We start from the raw sequence: 19883 nt of genomic DNA, 5'->3' as shown, positions 1-19883 counted from the left end.
CCGTACTGAATTTATTTGATTTGATGGTCAGTTATTGATTACATGCACATGCTAATAAAACTTCTAGGTTACATCAACATATATCACTAGACTTTATCATATTCCGGACCTTTGCTTTAATACGTTTTCTCTGACTGGACCTCTTTGAATTTTAGTTGAACACCCCTGCTCTATATCATGATGCTGCCACCACCATGCTTCACATGATGCTGCCACCACCATGCTCTATATCATGATGCTGCCACCGCCTTGCTTCATATCATGATGCTACCACCACCATGCTTCACATCCTGATGCTGCCACCACCATGTTTCACATCTTGATGTTGCCACCACCATGCTCTATATCATGATGCTGCCACCACCATGCTTCATATCATGATGCTACCACCACCATGCTTCACATCATGATGCTGCCACCACCATGCTTCACATCATGATGCTGCCACCACCATGCTTCACGTCATGATGCTGCCACCACTGTGCTTCACATCATGATACTGCCACCACCATGCTTCACATCATGATGCTGCCACCACCGTGCTTCACATCATGATGCTGCCATCACCAAGCTTCATGTCATGATGCTGCCACCACCGTGCTTGACATCCTGATGCTGCCACCACCATGTTTACATCCTGATGCTGCCACCACCATGTTTCACATCTTGATGTTGCCACCACCATGCTCTATATCATGATGCTGCCACCACCATGCTTCATATCATGATGCTGCCACCACCATGCTTCACATCATGATGCTGCCACCACCATGCTTCACATCATGATGCTGCCACCACCATGCTTCACGTCATGATGCTGCCACCACTGTGCTTCACATCATGATACTGCCACCACCATGCTTCACATCATGATGCTGCCACCACCGTGCTTCACATCATGATGCTGCCATCACCAAGCTTCATGTCATGATGCTGCCACCACCGTGCTTGACATCCTGATGCTGCCACCACCATGTTTACATCCTGATGCTGCCACCACCATGCTTCACATCATGATGCTGCCACCACCATGCTTCACATTGTTTTTGTTTACTTAAATTTTGAAAGTAACTACAAAATGTCAGTTTTATGTGACATTTTTTCTGTACATCACCTTAATTGTTCCAAAGAAGATCAAATGTTTTGTTGTTCTAATTAAAAGACCACAGTTTTTATGTATTTTTAGCTTGACTACAGAAATTGATTATCCCACCTGGGTTTGTCAGTTCAAACCAAACAGGATGATAAAAAGCAATTTATGAAACTTCTGGACATTTAAACATTATTCACATCCAAAAGTGATCAGTAGGGATTTCTTTTGATCGCTTTCGGGTTGATATTGATCAGTGCAAGCGTCCTTTGTGAAAGATGGCATGTTTTAATGGTTCCCGCGAGATATAGAGATGTATGAAGCAATTATTGCTACAGGCTTTACATCACATTTACAACCTCTGATGTGAAAACAAAGACAGATGGAGTCATTCAGCGTTTGCCCAGAGGTGATGTTTGGAGATTCAGCTGTTAACCTTTAACCCTGTGATAAAACGGGCTGTAGGACTGATGCCGATGCTGTTGGCCTCCAATCTAACTGCATCACTTCTCATACGATTGATCAGAGATTTGCAAAATCCCCAAAGTGAGCTGCAGTGTCGTGTCAACAGCATAATCAAGCCGCCCTGGTGATGGAAAATCAGTGAGTCAATGCTGTACAAGTGTTAGCTTAAAATAAAAAAAATCACACTTCTAGCTCTTAGCAACTAATCCAAACTCTCACTGCAGCAAATTGACTCCTGCAGCCATTTATTTTCTGCACTATGATGTAGAGACACATTCATTTTAATCATTTTAGCTTGCTTTGAATGAGTTTTTATGATTAAATGTTGAAAAGAATGTAAGTCTGGAGAAGCACAATATGCTCAGTGATATAAAGTTAGTTCATAATTGAACAATGCATATAGACAGTGTTGGTTCTTCACATACAAATGACTTAACTCAGCTTGAACTGATTTTTTTTTTACCATTAGGGAGCATCGGAACAAGCTGTAAACACGACACTAACATGTTATCACCTTATAATGAGATGAACAAAGTGTTAGCAAACCATCGCCTATTAAATCCAACAGACAGCAGCATTCGTTTAGAGATGAGTGTCTGACTACACGACAAATGTAAATTCATTATTGTTTCCGTCTGAACAAACTCCAGAGGGAAATATGTGGTTCTTTAGCAGGTCGATCCTCCACCATGTTCACCAACTAGCTGCTAACTTTGTGTTTCTGCCATCTAGTGTTAAACAAGCAAAATGTAACGTAGTTCCACAGCATAATGTGTAAAAACTGCATTGGTCCACTGCATAAAACAGATTACTCTCACAATAAATGCTAGCATGCCTACATTTTTTGGCCATTTTTTTTCTACTGACAGAGTTAACATGACATGAAACATGAGTTTTATTTCACTTTGCACATTAGAAAAGCAACATTAACAAGTTAAACTAACACAGGACTTTCACTAAGGAGAGCAGAGTTCCAACCACAAGTGGATCTATTCTTTTATTATTTTATCATAATTTTATACTCTGCTGCATTTTCAGTTACTGTTTTCTTTTGCTTTTTGTCGCTGTTGTCTGTCGTTTTCAGTCGCTGTTTACTTACTCGTTTGACTGTTTACTGAGTCTCTGTTTTACCACTGTTTTCTGCTGTGTTCAGTTTATGCTTTATTTGTAGCTTTCTATATTTTTCAGTCACCGTTTTCCATAAATTTTCACTCGCTGTTTACTTTGTCTTCTGTTGCTGTTTCCTGGTGTTTTCAGTCACTGTTTCATTTTGTTTAGAGTTGTTGTTTGCTTTGTTTCATGCCACAAAACTACTTCGGTGTAGTTTGGGCACCAAACCGGTTAGTTACTTCTAGAAGGAGACCCTGTTTTGCGTTAGAATACACTTGAACACTTTCCACAAAGCTTCAGTTGTTTTCTAGGTTGCAAGGGTAATTAGTCTAACCACAAGAATAATCTCCAAAAGATACAAGCTTCTTTTGAAAGAATATTTTTGTGAAAATAATATATTTTGAACTGTGGACTAACTTAATAGCTTTTATAGATTCTTCTAAAATTAGGCTGTCACATAATATACAATGGCTTTATGAGAGTGTTTTTGTCAAAAACAGCCGCCTGTTGGTGCTAGAAATCAAGGTATTGAGCGAAAAGAGCAAACAAAGCAGCGAAATTGCGGGTCATAAATCAAAATAATGAGCTCAAAGCCACTAAAACACTCTGTAGATTTGGGTAATAACTCAAGTGGCCAATGTCACATTAGTCACTCGATCCGTTGTTGACATGAAAATATCGATTAGACTTAAATTTGCTTTTCTGAGAACGTGTGGGTTGAACTGCGAGCTGTGTAGTCGGGAGGAGACTAGAAGAACGACTAAAGAAAAATAAAACATTCTTGATCAGGACAATAAATGCAGTGTTTCTCAATTTGCAGTACACAGTAGAGCAAGTTATCATCAAGTTGTTGAAGGACACATTCAGCTTGGTGAAACATCTCTCTAGAGTTGGTCTGCAAAGAGGTGTGGAAAATGTAAGTGTAAATAGTTTATATCTGTAACATTCAACATACTACACTGAAGACATTTCTGACTTCTCTCTACTTCTAGTTATGGTTGTGTTGTTTCTATGGCGATGCAGGGCTTCACATTCCAGTAAAAAATGAGCCTACATTGTAATATAAATGTGACAGGAGCTAAAAACACCTACGAACTGCTGCTTGGATTGTAGACAGTTACAGTACGAAGGTGACATTACTTCATGGATCCATTATAATGTTCTCAGTGCATGCAATGATTTAATTACAGACGCACCAATTACCATAATCTGCGATAAGCTTCTCCTTTTCCTTAATGTTGCTTTAAACTTAGTGATCCACCAGTGCAGCCATGTCGCTGCACACAACACTAATTACTTCACTCAACACTTTTTTTTTTTTTTTTTTTTTAAAAATCAAAACACTGGCAGACAGAAAATGACATTTTTCTCCCGTGAAAAGTGTCATTCAATACTATGGATCCTGGGATGAATGGAGGAGGATGAGTCATGGAGGCAGAAGAATGTTTACATGTGATACAGAAACACTAATGACATTCGGCTGTTAGCACACACTGACTCATGATGACAGGTGATTTTTTTTTCTCCAATTAATTTTGTTCATTACAGTAAGATGAAAGCATCGCTCACCAGATATCACACCATAATTACAAAGCACAATAATAAACAATAACTTTATTGATAAATCTGCCCCTCAAGTAAAAGTCTGTGTGGCCTAATTGGAGATGCGGATGTGATTTATTATTCAAGCAGGTTATCAGTTTGCGAAACCAGACATCCACTTGTAGCAGCTGATAATGGTGTCACCTGAAATCTCGATGAATACATAATGGATATCTCAGGATTTTATCTGCATACAGGACTTTTTTTGCAGCTTTTCAGTGAAGTTTCAGGCACTACTGACAGAAATTTTAAAAGGAAAACCACCCACAAAATGAAAAGAATTGAGAATTTGAAGAAAACTACTTTTTAACAAGAGATTAGGGTTTTATTTATTCAAGAATAAGACACATTTTTGTTCACCAAATGGGCAGAAAGTACAGGAAAATGCACTGATTTCTGTATTTCTGCACAAACTGTTGTCACCTCTGGAAAAACTCTTGCTTATATGCATGTTATGTTCATTCTTGGGGTTGACTGATTTGGGTTTTTCAGGACCGATAGAGCTTAGAGCAGGGGTCACCAACCTGTTTGAACCTGAGAGCAACTTCAAGAATACTGAGTAGTACAAAGGGCACCTTGTTTGATACAAACTTCCTCAATAGCAAACTTGCGCCATCATCTTTAAACAATAATAATAATGAAGATAATATGTAAAAAGACTGTCTGATCACATCTATGTTAATTATTACTTACAATAATTATTAACGATTTCCACAACAATGACGGTAGGAAACACACACACACACACACACACACACACACACACACACACACACACACACACACACACACACACACACACACACATATATGGAAATCTGTTCCAATATTTAAAAGTCAGAGGTATCCCATCTCTGAAACTTTGGTAAATATCTTTCTTGGCAGTTTTGTATGAATCAGCATATTTGCAGCATTTTGTTCAAAATCACACCAGTTACATTTCTGTGCAAATTGTCACTTCTAACATTTTTAGGAAATCATTAACTGTCATCAAATCATGCTTCATTTGTGCAAACCACTACCTTTGTAATATTTTGAACAATTCATGAACTCTGTCCCATATTTGTACAAATTATCAGTTATGTAAGAAAAAAAATCAACTCTTTCACATTTGAAATGAATCCTATCACATTAGTACTAATCACCAGCATTTTTCACCAGCATTGCAACATTTTTAACAGATCATAACAACAAATCATTACGTTTTTAACAAATTATTTTTCAGATTTTTATGTAATGGCACGGTGTTTTGAATGACAACATATGTTACCTCTTTCTCTGTAAATGTGTATTAGTGGGAAGCCTGGCATTGCAGAGCTTATCATGTCTTACCTTTACCTTGCAGCTCACGGTTCAGATGGTTCAGTTTCCCAGTGATGTCCGTTGAAAATACAAGGTCAAGAATTCACTCAGTGTCCTCAAGCAGCAAGGTGTCTTCCCCTTTGGATTGCATCAACTCTTTGATTTTGGCCAACAGTGACAAAAAAACGCTGCAAAACTGGTCTCCTGCTGATCCATGGGGTTTCTGTGTGTAGTAACAGGTCACCATGTTCAGCTAACAGCTCCTCCAGCAGCACCTTCAATGTCCTGGTTGTTTGGCTTTGGAGCCATTTATGATCTTCACGACACGAGTCATCACATGATCAAATCCGGCCACTTTTGTACATACATATGTCCTGCTGGTGAATGATGCAGTGGTAATGTAGGAATGTTGGGAAGTCTGGATCACCTCTGCATCGTACAATGAAGCCTGCATGCCGACCCGTCATGGAGGGAGCCCCGTCAGTCGTTTTTCTGTCCATAGTGCGCATCCAGTCTATGTGCGCTAGCAGGTGGCTAGTTAGCATGGAAGCTTTGTAGCGGCTAAGTAGCGTCTCTCCACATTGTGCCGCTTTGCCGACGCAATAGTCGCCCCGCTAATAGGACACATACATTTATCTTTCACTGTCGTGAAAAAGAACTCTTCCTCCCAGTCATCGTGAAAATAGTGTTTTCTCTTTCACTTCTCTGTCATTATTTGGGGGTAAAAACCACATCTAGCTTCCCAAAGTGTCTACGTCCGGATGCTTCAGCAGTGACGTGGTGGTTTGACATGCGCAGTGAACTTTGACTCGGACAAGGTCAAAGTTAATTTACACCGAAGACATTTTTGTTTTTTAAAAAAATAAATTATAATAAATATTGTAATTTAAAATCTGCATTAATGTAAGTATTTTTGATTTAAAAAGAACAGCAACTATAATTTTTTATAAGGAATTTTATGGTGACTAGTGTTATTTTTAGAACGTGTGTCTGGGGCAACTCACATGGTCTCTGCGGGCAACCACGCGCCCACGGGCACCGTGTTGGTTAGCCCTGACTTAGAGTAAGTCGGGGAGAACAGCAACTAATACTTGAAACAGATACGTATTTGCAGTGAAAATCAAAATCTGTATAAAAAATATATAGAATACATCCCCTTTGTGCTCTACAAGTTGGGTCTTTTTCCACATTGTAAGCTGATCCGTTCCAACCCCACAGTGTTTGGAATAGCATCCCCATCTTCCAGGCATGATACCCGATTTTCCTGACTGGAATTATGAATGGATGGCTGGTTTTATATCTTTGGGAATCAAGGGAAAGAAAGACCTGACTGGCTCTACAGGCAGCCGAAAAACAAAACGTTCACGTCCGTCCTACATTTCTGCCCTCTGATTGGTTCCTTTGTCTCAACCAGCTGTATCCTTCTCTACCTCCACTTCTTCCTCCTCGTAATTCTCTTTCTCATTATCATTCATGCCATTTCTGTGATCTCCCTCCTTTCTTGGTCCTTCCTGGTGTTTTACTTCATGATGCTTAATATTCTCATTGTTATATGGGTCATCTCCTTCCTCTTCCACCCCCTCTCTCTTCTGCCAGCCAGCCACGTCCTCCTGGGCCTCATCTCCCTCTTGGTACTGGTCTTTCAGATTGTCTTCTTGTTGATGTTGAAAATTTAGTAACACAAAACTTCATTGGAAAGTCTATTTATGTTATACATGCCTATTTTAGTATTTTTTAAATGGTTAGATAATTTGATTTTTCTTTACTTTCAGTCAAAAATTTCAACTTCCCTCCCCTACCTTAGCTTGTCTGGACAATATCAAGATTGGTAATTAAAAAATACCTTTGATTGTAGAGAAAAAGCTAATTCCCTTACTCAGTAGAGGTTTTGGTTGAACATAATTTCATTAGAAGTTGTCAGAACTGATTTCTATTGAACTCTATTCCTTCGTCAACATTTAGAGATTATGTCACCTGGATTTTAGCAGCTCGAATTAAAAAGGAAGCTGTTTAAAGAGATGCTCATGGACAACGGGTCAGGGAAAAACTACATTTTTTCTTTTCAAAAGTGAGGAAAACATGAGTCCTGTGTTTCAAAGATGCTGCTCTGAAAGCTGTGAAGTGTTTCTACACAGATGTGTAATTTTTAAGGTTAAACATTAAATATAGTCTTCTTCACTGCATCTGTATTTCCTCTGAACACTCATGTAACAGGTGAAGGAAACACTGAACTTTACAAATGTAAAATTCTGCCTAATTTAGTCTCTACATCACATTAACGCTCCAGACATTCAGAAAAAATGAACAGTAACTCCATTCAGATTCTGTGGGCCGTGAAGCTTATGAAAAGGATCCATCACGCATATCTGTGGGCAAAATCTAAAATGAGTTTTTGTATATTCGATATGAACAGTTGGAGTATTGAACTAACACAGTACCACAAATGGAAATCCATTAGAATGAGATGTAATTTAAATAGAACTCAAGGCGTCTAACCTTCATTTTCATTTTTAGACCTTATACACTTTGGTTGAGTGTGTTTTATGGATGGATGAACACTGCATCAGAGCTGTGAACAAGAATGGAGACGCAATTACTGCGAGTTCCCGAGTGCACTGCGCAGATTGCAAATAATTTTACTGGGATGCCAATAAACTGCAGGGAAGGAGAACACGATCTGAGTGTGCCACCAACATCACTGCACAGAGCAGAGGGTGACAATGAGGAGATTACTGGAGAGAATAAAGCAACAGAAGAATCAGAAGAATGGCTGTCTGGACTCTCTGTAGAGGGATTATGAAGTCAAAACATAAAAATACTGCACTGCAAAAAGTGTTGCTGACATAAAGTACTATTTCGAATGAATCTCATTTATCTTTCTGGTATGAAGATGGCAGTTAATTTTTATGGATTCTATCTTTATAAAGTTAGATTTTGACCCCTTTAAACTGGTGTTCTAATGTCAGCGAATGTGTAAAAACGATCTCTACTGCTCCTTCAGCAATAAGGATCATTATGATGTCCAATTTTTTTCTAAATTTTCTGCTGAAATTCTTGTTGCCACTGTTTTCTTTAAGCAGGTCTAATTACAAAGTCATGTTTTACATTTAACACCAAGAACAACAAACCTACCATCAAGCTGTCAGTGTCCACAGTGTTTTACATCAAGAGGAAGAAGGAAGTTCTTCCTCTAGAGCAGAACCTTAAAACTCCACCAAAGTTTGCTGCTGATCACATGTACAAAGGAAATGTGTTCTGGAGGAAAGTTCTGTGGTCAGATGGAACAAAAACTGAGCAGCAATATGTTTGGAGGAGAGAAGGTGAGGTCTTTAACCCCAAGAACACCAAACCTACCAAGCATGGAGGTGGCAGTATCATGCTCTGGGTGTTTTACACAAAGTAAATGGAATCATTAAGGAGGAGGATTACCTCCACATTCTGCGCGAAAAACCAAAGATCATGAGCCAGAAGGTTGATTTGGACACAGTTAGTAGGTCCAGCAAGACAATGAGCCCAAACACACATCAAAGTAGTAAAGAAATGGCTAAATCAGGCTAGAATTAGGGTTTTAGACTGGTCTCCCAAGAGCACCACCCTTCCATTAAGCATGCTGGTGGCAGTATCATGCTCTGGGGTTGTTTTCATGCTTTACAAAAAGTAAATGAAATAATGAAGAAGGAGGATTATCCCCACATTGTTCAGGAAAACCTAAAATCATCAGCCAGAAGGTTGAGTCTTTGAAGCAGTCAGTTGAGTTTTCCAACAAGACGAGGACCCCAAACACACATCAAAAGTGGTACAGAAATGGTTAAATTGTGGTAGAATTAAGGTTTTAGCCTGGTCTACCATCAAGAACCAAATGAAGAAACAAGTCTGTCAGAAAGACAACACATTTAGTTGAACTGCACCATTTTTTTTTCAAGAGGAGGTCAAAGATAAAACCAGAAGTTTGTAGACGGAAACCAAAAGCACTTAGTTGAGGTGAAAAGGGCCAAAGCCAAAGTACATATAATTATATATTGTCATTACACTATGCATATTTCTGACCCAGCAGATATTATCGAGATATTATCCAGACCTGTGATAAATCTATGCAAAAACCATGGTTTATTTGTATGACAAAGATTCATGCGTTTCAATGATTTCATCATAAAAAAAAATTAACAGTTCTAGGAGTCACTGGAAACTCAAGACTGTCATGATGTGCATGATCTTTACGTAAACTTTTGTTCTTGACTGTACATCTAACTCAAAAAAAGTGACTTAACATTATCTGTTAGCTTAATTTGGATAAACTTTACTTAATTCTATGTTACCAGCCGAAACAGTTATACTAAGTTGATCCAACAGTTCTCCTTTTTCAGTGTATATTACCACTGAGAGATTTTTATGGCTGAGATAGTCATCCATCTCCACTTTGCAGACACAATTTGTTTGTAAAGCTCCATTGTTTTTTTTGTTTTTTTTTTTTTTTAAATCGACATAAGCATGACCAAGAATATTTAGATAATCCACTAATCTCCCTTAATTGAATCTCCTACCTTTATAAAGTCTCATTGTCTTGGGTACATCTGACTTAATTTCTACCCAAGAAATATCCAACAAAAACTGCTGACGGAGAAATCTGTGTGTTGATCAGAGTGCAGAGGTGTTGTTTGTGAAAAGACACATTGCTGTTGAGTTTTCAGAACAAATTCTATACACGTCCAGCCAATATTAAATCTCTTGTCTGTGTCAACATTCCCACCTCAGGGCTGTTTTTACGTCAGCCAGCAATGATTGGTTTTCCAGAGCTGAAGAGGGCAGTAACTATAGTGACGGAGACAGAGGAGTTACAGCAACTAGGAGTCTGGTGGAGGGTTGGACGTCGTCAGTGGTTTTATTTTGAATACTGTCACTGCTGGAAGTTCTGCATTGCAATTATAAGATGACAAAGGTGACAGGACTGGCTCAGTGTTGAAGGCATTCTGTAAGAAAGAAATCACAAAGAGCAAGTGTCCATCGAAGGTATTTATTGCAATGTACTGAGACGAAATGAGGTTACATCCAAACTTTATACATGGTCTCCTTCCTCTAACAGCAAAGAGAAACAGACAGCCTTAGTGACTCTTACAAGTTTTGAAACTTTGTCTATTGATAAACTGGGTCTGAGTGAACTGATTTAAACAGAAGGAGATCCAAACAAGCTGACTGTGCAAGAAGCAGACCAGAGACAGCTATAAAATACAGCATAAATGAATTAATTAATCACTGCATATGGATAATGATGTAAGAAATTAATATAAAATACCCAAAACATCCAGAGACAGAGAAAAAGAGTTCAAATCTGAGGGAGGAACACCTTCAGTCAGCTGATCTGAGACAGAGAATGTAACTTTACAGATAGTTTAAACACAAAATATTCTGGCTTTTAAGCTTCATTTGGGACATGCATATAATTTGAAACTGCATGGAAAAACCAATTTTCTGTAGTTTGAGAAAGAAAGATAAGCGACGTCTATCAGCTTGTATAAAATCTGACTGTTCTGAGAAAAGCTCTAATCAGCACCAGTCAGTGAAAATGCTTGTATGGTCACATTAAAGCTGTGTTGAGCCTTTAAATCAAGTTTTTTACAGTCCAAAAAATGCGCAAAATTCTTTCTGTTTTGTATATATATTTTTGAGCAAATGATTTGAGGGTTTTAAATGTGTCAATTGGCAGGAAAACTGCTTTTGCAGGCTTTAAAAGGAGACAAAAGCACACCGAATGAATTCATAGCATTTGATTGTGTTTGTTTTTTGGAAATTTGCTGTACTTGAACTGAGAAGTACCTTTGACAGCTGTATTTAGTTGGAATATGCACAGAAAAGCCCTTTCCTACTATAGAAAACTTCTCCCAAAGCATAACCTTCAGCAGAACAGAGTTTCTCCTGCTTACTGATCCTCATCTGACAGGATGAGATTGACTAGTTATTCCTTCACGCTTTGTATTGTTGCCTGGGTCCAAATGTAGCTTTTTGTTTATTTTTCTCTCATATTTTTCCTCCATAATGTCCTGAGTTTAGTTCAGTTTTGACAGCAGTTTAGATTGTTGGTGAATAGGAGGCCAATTTGCGACACTTTCAATTAGATTTGACTGTGAGCTCTGTGGGTTTAGTTTAGGCTGCATCTGATTCACTATACAGAAGCAACAACCCCTTCCTGGTGCAGACTATTGGCTTATTTGCAAACACTGAATGACCTAAAGTTCATTTAAGTGTCTGGTGAGTTAAGCTGCTCCTTAAAATGAGCCACAGAAAGCAGAACGTCTTCCTTAAACATCCCTGAAGACCAGGAGATGGCGCTGTTTCTTCACAAATGTCCAGTTTACACCACAGCAGGCATTAATCATCTGATCAGCGGGCTATAATCTGGAGAATCAGTGGAAACAGGATTGTGGACAAACAGTCTGAAACCAACAAGCAGCAGGAGGTTTGTTCCACCAGCAGGTGATTTCACTAATTAGCTCCCAATCTGTGTTTGAACACTTGTTTGTGAGTTAAATCAGATGTGAAAAGTGTCGGTTTTACATAAAACCTGCAGATTCACAGCAGTCAGTGGCCTTCAGTCTGAATCTGTATTTACCTCTGGGATGACTCACGTTAGTCACGAACAGTAGTGCTGCTGTACTTCAGTTGTGAGGTTCTGTACCTGAGTGTTTCCATTTTATGACACTTTATACTTCTGCTTTATAACATTTCAATGGTAAATATTCTACTTCTTGCTTCACTACTACTGCACTTTATAAATTAAGATTTCTGCAAATAAAACTTGGAGAAAATATGATTAGAATTACATCATAAATGAACAAGTATATACACTACGGTTTGGGGTCACCCAGAGAGTTCATGTTTTCCATGAAAACTCACACTTTTATTCATGTGCTAACATAACTGCACAAAGGTTTTCTAATCATCAATGAGCCTTTCAACACCATTAGCTAACACAATGTAGCATTAGAACACAGGAGTGATGGTTGCTGGAAATGTTCCTCTGTACCTCTATGGAGATATTCCATTAAAAATCAGCTGTTTCCAGCTAGAATAGTCATTTACCACATTAACAATATATTTCTGATTAATTCACTGTTTTCATTGAAAAAAAGTGCTTTCTTTCAAAATAAGGACATTTCCAAGTGATCCCAAACTTTTAAACGGTAGTGTATACAGAGAAAATTAACTTGATGACAGGAAAGAAAGACATTTTTATTTCAAAATTTATAGTTCAGTACCTCTGTTTAGTTTGATGTTATTTCTTTCATTCATAGATCCGGATATTTTTTAAAATTTAGATTTTTCTGGAAATTTTTAAAAGTTAAAGAACACAAATTAGTCTTAATTGAAAATCATTCCCAGTGAAGGCCTCATGAAGCGGGTTAACATGATGATCAGTGTGCAGAGCTGACTTCAGGTATAAGAATATAGTTATGAACACAATTTTACATGCACTTCTAAAGAACATACATATCATTGCAGTCTCAAGTTTCCAATGATGCCTACAGCTCTTAATTTTCCACAATGGAATCACTGAAGAACAGAATTTTCATAGATTAGTTATAGTTCTCCTGGGACAAAATCTGCTGAATCAAAAACATACATGCAACAATTTAAATGATCAGTTTTTTTGTGATGTAGAAAGTTGTGTCGACCAGCAATAAATCAATGACAGAACCAAAATGTGTCTGTTTATTTGTGACAAAGACTCATGTGTTTCAATGATTCCGTCATAGAAAATTCAGTGTTACAGGAGTCACTGGAAACACATGTTATGACCCAGCCACTAGGGTCACCCCAGTATAACAACCAGATGGCATTGGTCAGGTAAAGCAAATTATTGCTCAGTGGCAATGTGAACATAAAAGTGATCAAACAAAGGAAAACAGAGCTGGTGGATGTTACGAAAATCAAAGAACCTAATAAAACCAAACAAAGGCTAACAGAGTTCTCAACCTAGCTAAAGAAAAACAGAACTGATAAGTTCCTTAGCCAAACCTAAACACAATAGCAACACAACTTACAATTTCATTTAGCAGACACTTTTATCCAAAGCGACGTATATCTGAGAGCAGATACAACACAAGGTAGGTAGGCAGAGGACATTGCGCCTAAAGCTCCTACCTGGACAACTGTGCCCTGAACGGGGTTTAAATCTCCTGTGACAAAGTCATGTGCGCTGAACAATGAACTGCTCAAAACTTCCAGCTCGACGAGGATGGGATTCGAACCCACGCGTGCAGAGCACAATGGATTAGCAGTCCATCGCCTTAACCACTCGGCCACCTCGTCAGCTACCAACAAAACATACCAACACAACCAGATGTCATTGGTTAGGTGAAGCAATTTATTGCTCAGTGATAAAATGATACTAAAAGTTATCAAACAAAAAGGAAAACAGGGTGGATGTCGCGAAAATCAAAGAACCAAATAAAACCTAACGAAGGCTAACAGAGTTCTCAACCTAACTTAAGAAAAACAGAACAGTTACATTCCTTAGCCAAACGTAAGCACAACAGCAACACAACTTACAATTTCATTTAGCACACGCTTTTATCCAAAGCAACATACATTTGAGAGTAGATACAACCAGATGTCAACATATTATATAAGATGTTTTTTTTATATATATATATATATATATATATATATATATATATACACACACACACACACATATTAAGCTGTATTTATTATACAGTCTATGATACAACACAAGGTAGGGTAGGCAGGGCAACACTAAGCCTGAGGATCCTCACTGTGGCCTGACCAGGGTTTGAATCTCCTGTGACAAAGTCATGGGTGCTAAATACTGAACTGCTCAAAACTTCCAGCTCGACGAGGATGGGATTCGAACCCACGCGTGCAGAGCACAATGGATTAGCAGTCCATCGCCTTAACCACTCGGCCACCTCGTCAGCTACCAACACACCCCACTAACACCCACACCAGACAACAGAAATCTGTGCCGAGTGCACGGAGCTGACCAAATACAACTGGTGCCTCAAACACACGTTACCAACAACACATGTTCCGTGAATCACCACCGCTCAGTGGCTACAGGACACACACAGGACACGAGTAGCTCCTCACCGAACTAGCAGCTGCTAACAGAAGCTTTACTTCCGGGTAGCCGTCCCTCTGCTTCCGGGGTCACGTTAAACCCCAGCCGCCCTGGCTGAAAGTTTGGCTGTAGATTTATAGCAGGTGTGGTGATGGCTGGGGTCTTGTGGGAGGAAGAGTTGTAGATATTCCATTAAAAATCTGCCGTTTCCAGCTAGAATATTCATTTACCACATTGACAATGTCTAGATTGTATTTCTGGTTAATTTAATGCTATCTTCATTAAAAAAAAACGTTTTTCTTTCAAAAATAAGGACATTTCTAAGTGACCCCACACTTTTGAACAGTGGTGTATATAAATTATTAGTTAGGCAACTTGTTACAGTGTTTTCTTTAAAGAGGCTGAAAATTTCAAGGTCCTGCTTGCAAAATAACAATATTTGTTGCTTTATCTTTGAACGCATTCTTGTTTTTTAAAATATATTTTCAATAATTTTTTGGTTTAAAACTAATAACACTCAGAATTTTTGCAAAACAAACTTGTGAAATTCCACAGATGCATAAAACTTACTCAGATCCACTTAACTATTTGATTAAATTGCTATTTCTGTTTTTTTTTTCACATTCCCTATGGAGACTTGGGGGGAATCACTGCACTATGCCGCCAATGTTAACACTAACTTAATATGACTGTATTAATCCCCAGAGGAAGTTGTTACAGCAGCATGGATGTTCAATAAAGGTGTGAGAAAACACAGGGTTATAAAATGAAGGTCAAATAAAGTAAAATAAAATAAGTAAAATTAAATTAAATTTTCTTGGATGTGCAAATGGCATAAGAAGGTGCAGATGAGCTTATAGATATAATGAATGACGTTTAGAATGCAAAGTGTCCAGTATGTAAAGTGCTGTGATGAAACCAACCATTTGTGGAAGAAGAAAGCAGCTGAGGTTCTGTGAGTTTGTGGTTCTGGAGCTTTCTATCACGCCAAATGGTCCTCATTGTCATTTTGACCCATGACAGCTGGGCAAACTTTAACATGAAATTCACTGAAAAATCCAGAGCAGCCACTAAAATGAACTCTGTAGTGAGACTTCTCGCTCCTACGTCATAAAAATAGTTTTGGAAAACAACAATTTGAAACATACTCAACACGTAGTTGGTGGAGAAAGTTTTCACAAAGTGCAATTTGGACTGTATTTGGCTGGATACAGTATGAAAATAGGTCTAAATAATCAGCAAAATGTTCGTACTGGTACTTTTGACAGCCGTTATATAAAAAAGAAAGACAGGTGACAAATATGTTTTGAAAATCTTTTTAAAACCGCAACAGAAAGTTGTCACCTTGACATTAGAAAATGTAAATGTCAGTGTTTCTCCTGTCAAAGCTGCAGCTACCTGGTGAGCTTTTGTAAGAATTTCTTACATTCAGCAGCAATAATCATCACATGGGTCCATCTGACTAATAACTGGTTTATTCTGAGACTACAGGATGTGTTTTCTGGAGACTTCAACCTGCGTTTCCTCACATGAAGCTCTCATGTTGCTGCAGGTGACACGCTCCGACATGACTAATGTTATATCAGGAGATTAAAGCTGCTCGCTGCTGACCTTTGGGCCGCGCTGATTTCCCTAACCGAGACATTACTCAGGTTTGACTGTCAAACAGAAACACATTACTCCAGTCCGGCAGCAAACAGAGAAAACCTGAGTGACTAATGTGAGTCATTACAGCAGCTCTAATAACAGCTGCTGTCCAGGATTAATTATTCAGGCACTCTAATTAGTTTTGGCTGCCTGTTGGACGGCGTCCTTTTTGTGTTTTTATGCGTTAGTGTAAAAGATAGGAGGAGAATAAATGTTTAAATGACTCATGAAGAGAGAACAGATGATTGCGGAGCCTCTTACTGTCCTGTCACATTACTACACCACCTGCTTGGACTGAATTATGTTATTTATTAAAATTAAATCCTGTATGAAGATTAATTGGTCATGTACTGATGGCTACAAAGACCGAATACACTTGACCAGATGTTTGTGGACACTCAAACATTACTTTCTTCAAACAAACATTCACATTTTAGATCTTAAAAACTCCACCAGCTGCTGAATGTGTCTCCAGTGAATAAATAAATAAATTCTGTGGTGCTGAAAGAGTAAAATGCTGCCAACTGTTTGCAACCTGTTGCTTTTACTGTTTAAATTATATGTTGACAGTTAATAAGGAGTCCATAGATCCCCTGTTTAATGCAGATTATATATGTGCTTTCTGTGCATCTCTGCGGGTTCATCCTAGTTGTGTAGATTTAGCTCATTTGAATCACAGTTATTCTAGGCAAGACTAAAACTCATTGCATTTACTTTCTCTTTTCCCATTTGCACTTAATGGACCACCCTCTCCATCAGACTTTATAGGAGCAACTGCTGAGTCTGCTAATTATCTGGGGTAATCGGCCTGAATTATTTTGGGAAAATTGTGATTGGATTTGTGGTACATACGTTATTTTGAAGACAAGCTTTAGTTGTCTAAAGTCATTAGATCCCATCAAACACGTAGCTCTCACACAAAAAGTACAGCATACATTTTTTAAGTTGCATGAATTAGATGCACTGTACAACCTTTATTCTACATTGCAGTGCTTGCACTTTGCTAATGGGATTGTTTCATAGTGCAGTTTCAATTAAAACTGATAATTCAGTCACTGCCAAACTCGTTCTTTGTACATCAGAGCTAATACCATTTTAAACAAGTTCAGGTGAATCCAGCGCAGGTGGTTTAAGCTATATAGAAAAACAACTGTGGGCAGACTTTCAGCAGTGTCTACTGCATGTGTCAACAAAAGCTTTACATGCACTTGGAAATATGATTTATATCATGACAGTCTTGTGTTACGTCCTCTGGTGGTGATGTGGTTGGTAATGGACTTGTCCAGCCTCTGTGTGAGGAGATGGAGACTGTACTGATCACAGCTGGCTGAAGACCGAGCTCCAGACCTTCCGACCCGTCGGATCAGACCACAACCACAACTCTTCCTCCCACAAGACCCCAGCCATCACCACACCTGCTATAAATCTACAGCCAAACTTTCAGCCAGGGCGGCTGGGATTTAACGTGACCAGTTCACCCCGGAAGCAGAGGGACGGCTACCCGGAAGTAAAGCTTCTGTTAGCAGCTGCTAGTTCGGTGAGGAGCTACTCGTGTCCTGTGTGTGTCCTGTAGCCACTGAGCGGTGGTGATTCACGGAACATGTGTTGTTGGTAACGTGTGTTTGAAGCACCAGTTTCATGTAGTCAGCTCCGTGCACTCGGCACAGATTTCTGTTGTCTGGTGTGGGTGTTAGTGGGGTGTGTTGGTAGCTGACGAGGTGGCCGAGTGGTTAAGGCGATGGACTGCTAATCCATTGTGCTCTGCACGCGTGGGTTCGAATCCCATCCTCGTCGAGCTGGAAGTTTTGAGCAGTTCAGTATTTAGCACCCATGACTTTGTCACAGGAGAGTCAAACCCTGGTCAGGCCACAGTGAGGACCCTCAGGCTTAGTGTTGCCCTGCCTACCCTACCTTGTGTTGTATCATAGACTGTATAATAAATACAGCTTAATATGTGTCGAATTGTAGGTTTTGAGCAGTTCAGTGTTTAGCAACTGTTTGACTTGACAGATATACATCGCTTTGGATTAAAGTGTCTGCTAAATGAAATTGTAAGTTGTGTTGCCATTGTGTTTAGGTTTGGCTAAGGAACTTATCTGTTCCGTTTTTCTTTAGTTAGGTTGAGAACTCTGTTTGCTTTTGTTTGGTTTTATTAGGTTCTATATTTTAAAAAAAATATCCGGATCTATGAATGAAAGAAATAATATCAAACTAAACAGAGGTACTGAACTATAAATTTTGAAATAAAAATGTGTTTCTTTCCTGTCACCAAATTAATTTTCTCTGTGTACACTACCGTTTAAAAGTTTGGGGTCACTTGGAAATGTCCTTATTTTGAAAGAATAGCAGTTTTTTTTTGAATGAAGATAACAGTGAATTAATCAGAAATATATTGTTAATGTGGTAAATGACTATTGTAGCTGGAAACGGCTGATTTTTAATGGAATATCTCCATAGGGGTACAGAGGAACATTTCCAGCAACCATCACTCCTGTGTTCTAATGCAACATTGTGTTTGCTAATGGTGCTGAAAGGCTCATTGATGATTAGAAAACCCTTGTGCAATTATGTTAGCACATGACTAAAGGTGTGAGTTTTCATGTAAAGCATGAAACTGTCTGGATGACCCCAAACTTTGACATTAAAGAGTTTTCTCTTTTTGTAAATTCCTGTAAAAAAAAAAAGCCTAATTATACTGAGCAAGATTCATTCCTAAAAAGCAATAAAAAGGTGGTAGATACCATTTATTATTGGCACTCTAAGGTTTAGTCTTGATTTATGTTTTACAGTTGCAGAAAAATAACAATAAAAAAACATTATGAACAATGTGTCAATAAATAAATAGATAAATATACAGCCAAGCAGAGTAAAGAAAAAAGCACGTCGTCACCCAGTTCTTCAGCCACGAAATCAATGAGCTGTGTCACATTTAATTAGCAGGAACAAACCAAAACCAATGAAATATGTTTTAACGGCGCTGGTGTTCTAGTTTTTATGGGAGTAAAGTCTCTTTATGGCTGCAGCATTCGGATCCTTTTCACACTAAGGTTGATTACAGCCACAGATGACAGTAACTGGGTGACCTGAGAGGAAGATCAGTGTTTTGATCCATCCTGTGACATTTTGGATACCTGGAAGATTAAATATAAAACGCTCTCCAAACCTGCTGCACAACCTTCTACTCTCTCTGTGATGGATGAAACCTCTGAGGATCACCAGGAGCAGAAACAACCATCAGAGACGTTTAGGAGGCCGAACGAGCTAAAAGTGGAAAAGTGAACTTGGCTCAATCTCTGCTAAGTGTTTCCATTGTCTGAATGGAGAAATGCGTCAGCACATTTCCTCAGCTGAGATTACAGCTGGAAGCACTTTTGTCATAGAAAAGTCTATCAGCTGAGCTCAAGGGCTTCTATGCATTTTCTCACCAATCAGAAATAAAACTACTACTTCTTAACTGCAGGGAGAAAAATCTGAGTGCAACATTCGTTTGACATTTTGGCGATTGTCGTCTGTATGGAAGCATCTGCTGGTCACCAGTGATTAGATAAACCTGAGACTTGCTTTATTTCTACAAACTAATTGTCATGATCA

General features: G+C 38.7%; 3 non-coding genes across 3 annotated transcripts; 1 reads left to right on the top strand and 2 right to left on the bottom strand.

Moving 5' to 3' along the window:
- Positions 1-13791: 13791 nt before the first annotated feature.
- On the bottom strand, positions 13792-13873 carry trnas-gcu (transfer RNA serine (anticodon GCU)). Its single transcript has one exon. It is a non-coding gene; the product is annotated as a tRNA-Ser (tRNA).
- Positions 13874-14417: 544 nt separating this feature from the next.
- On the bottom strand, positions 14418-14499 carry trnas-gcu (transfer RNA serine (anticodon GCU)). The gene has a single exon. It is a non-coding gene; the product is annotated as a tRNA-Ser (tRNA).
- A 3505-nt stretch (positions 14500-18004) lies between these two features.
- trnas-gcu (transfer RNA serine (anticodon GCU)) lies at positions 18005-18086 on the top strand. The gene has a single exon. It is a non-coding gene; the product is annotated as a tRNA-Ser (tRNA).
- Positions 18087-19883: the final 1797 nt, after the last annotated feature.

This window comes from Amphiprion ocellaris, chromosome 1, assembly GCF_022539595.1.
Source record: "Amphiprion ocellaris isolate individual 3 ecotype Okinawa chromosome 1, ASM2253959v1, whole genome shotgun sequence".
In the NCBI taxonomy this organism is placed as follows: Eukaryota; Metazoa; Chordata; class Actinopteri; family Pomacentridae; genus Amphiprion; species Amphiprion ocellaris.
Note: the sequence above shows the minus strand (reverse complement) of the source record. Positions and strands in the feature narration are given on the sequence as shown.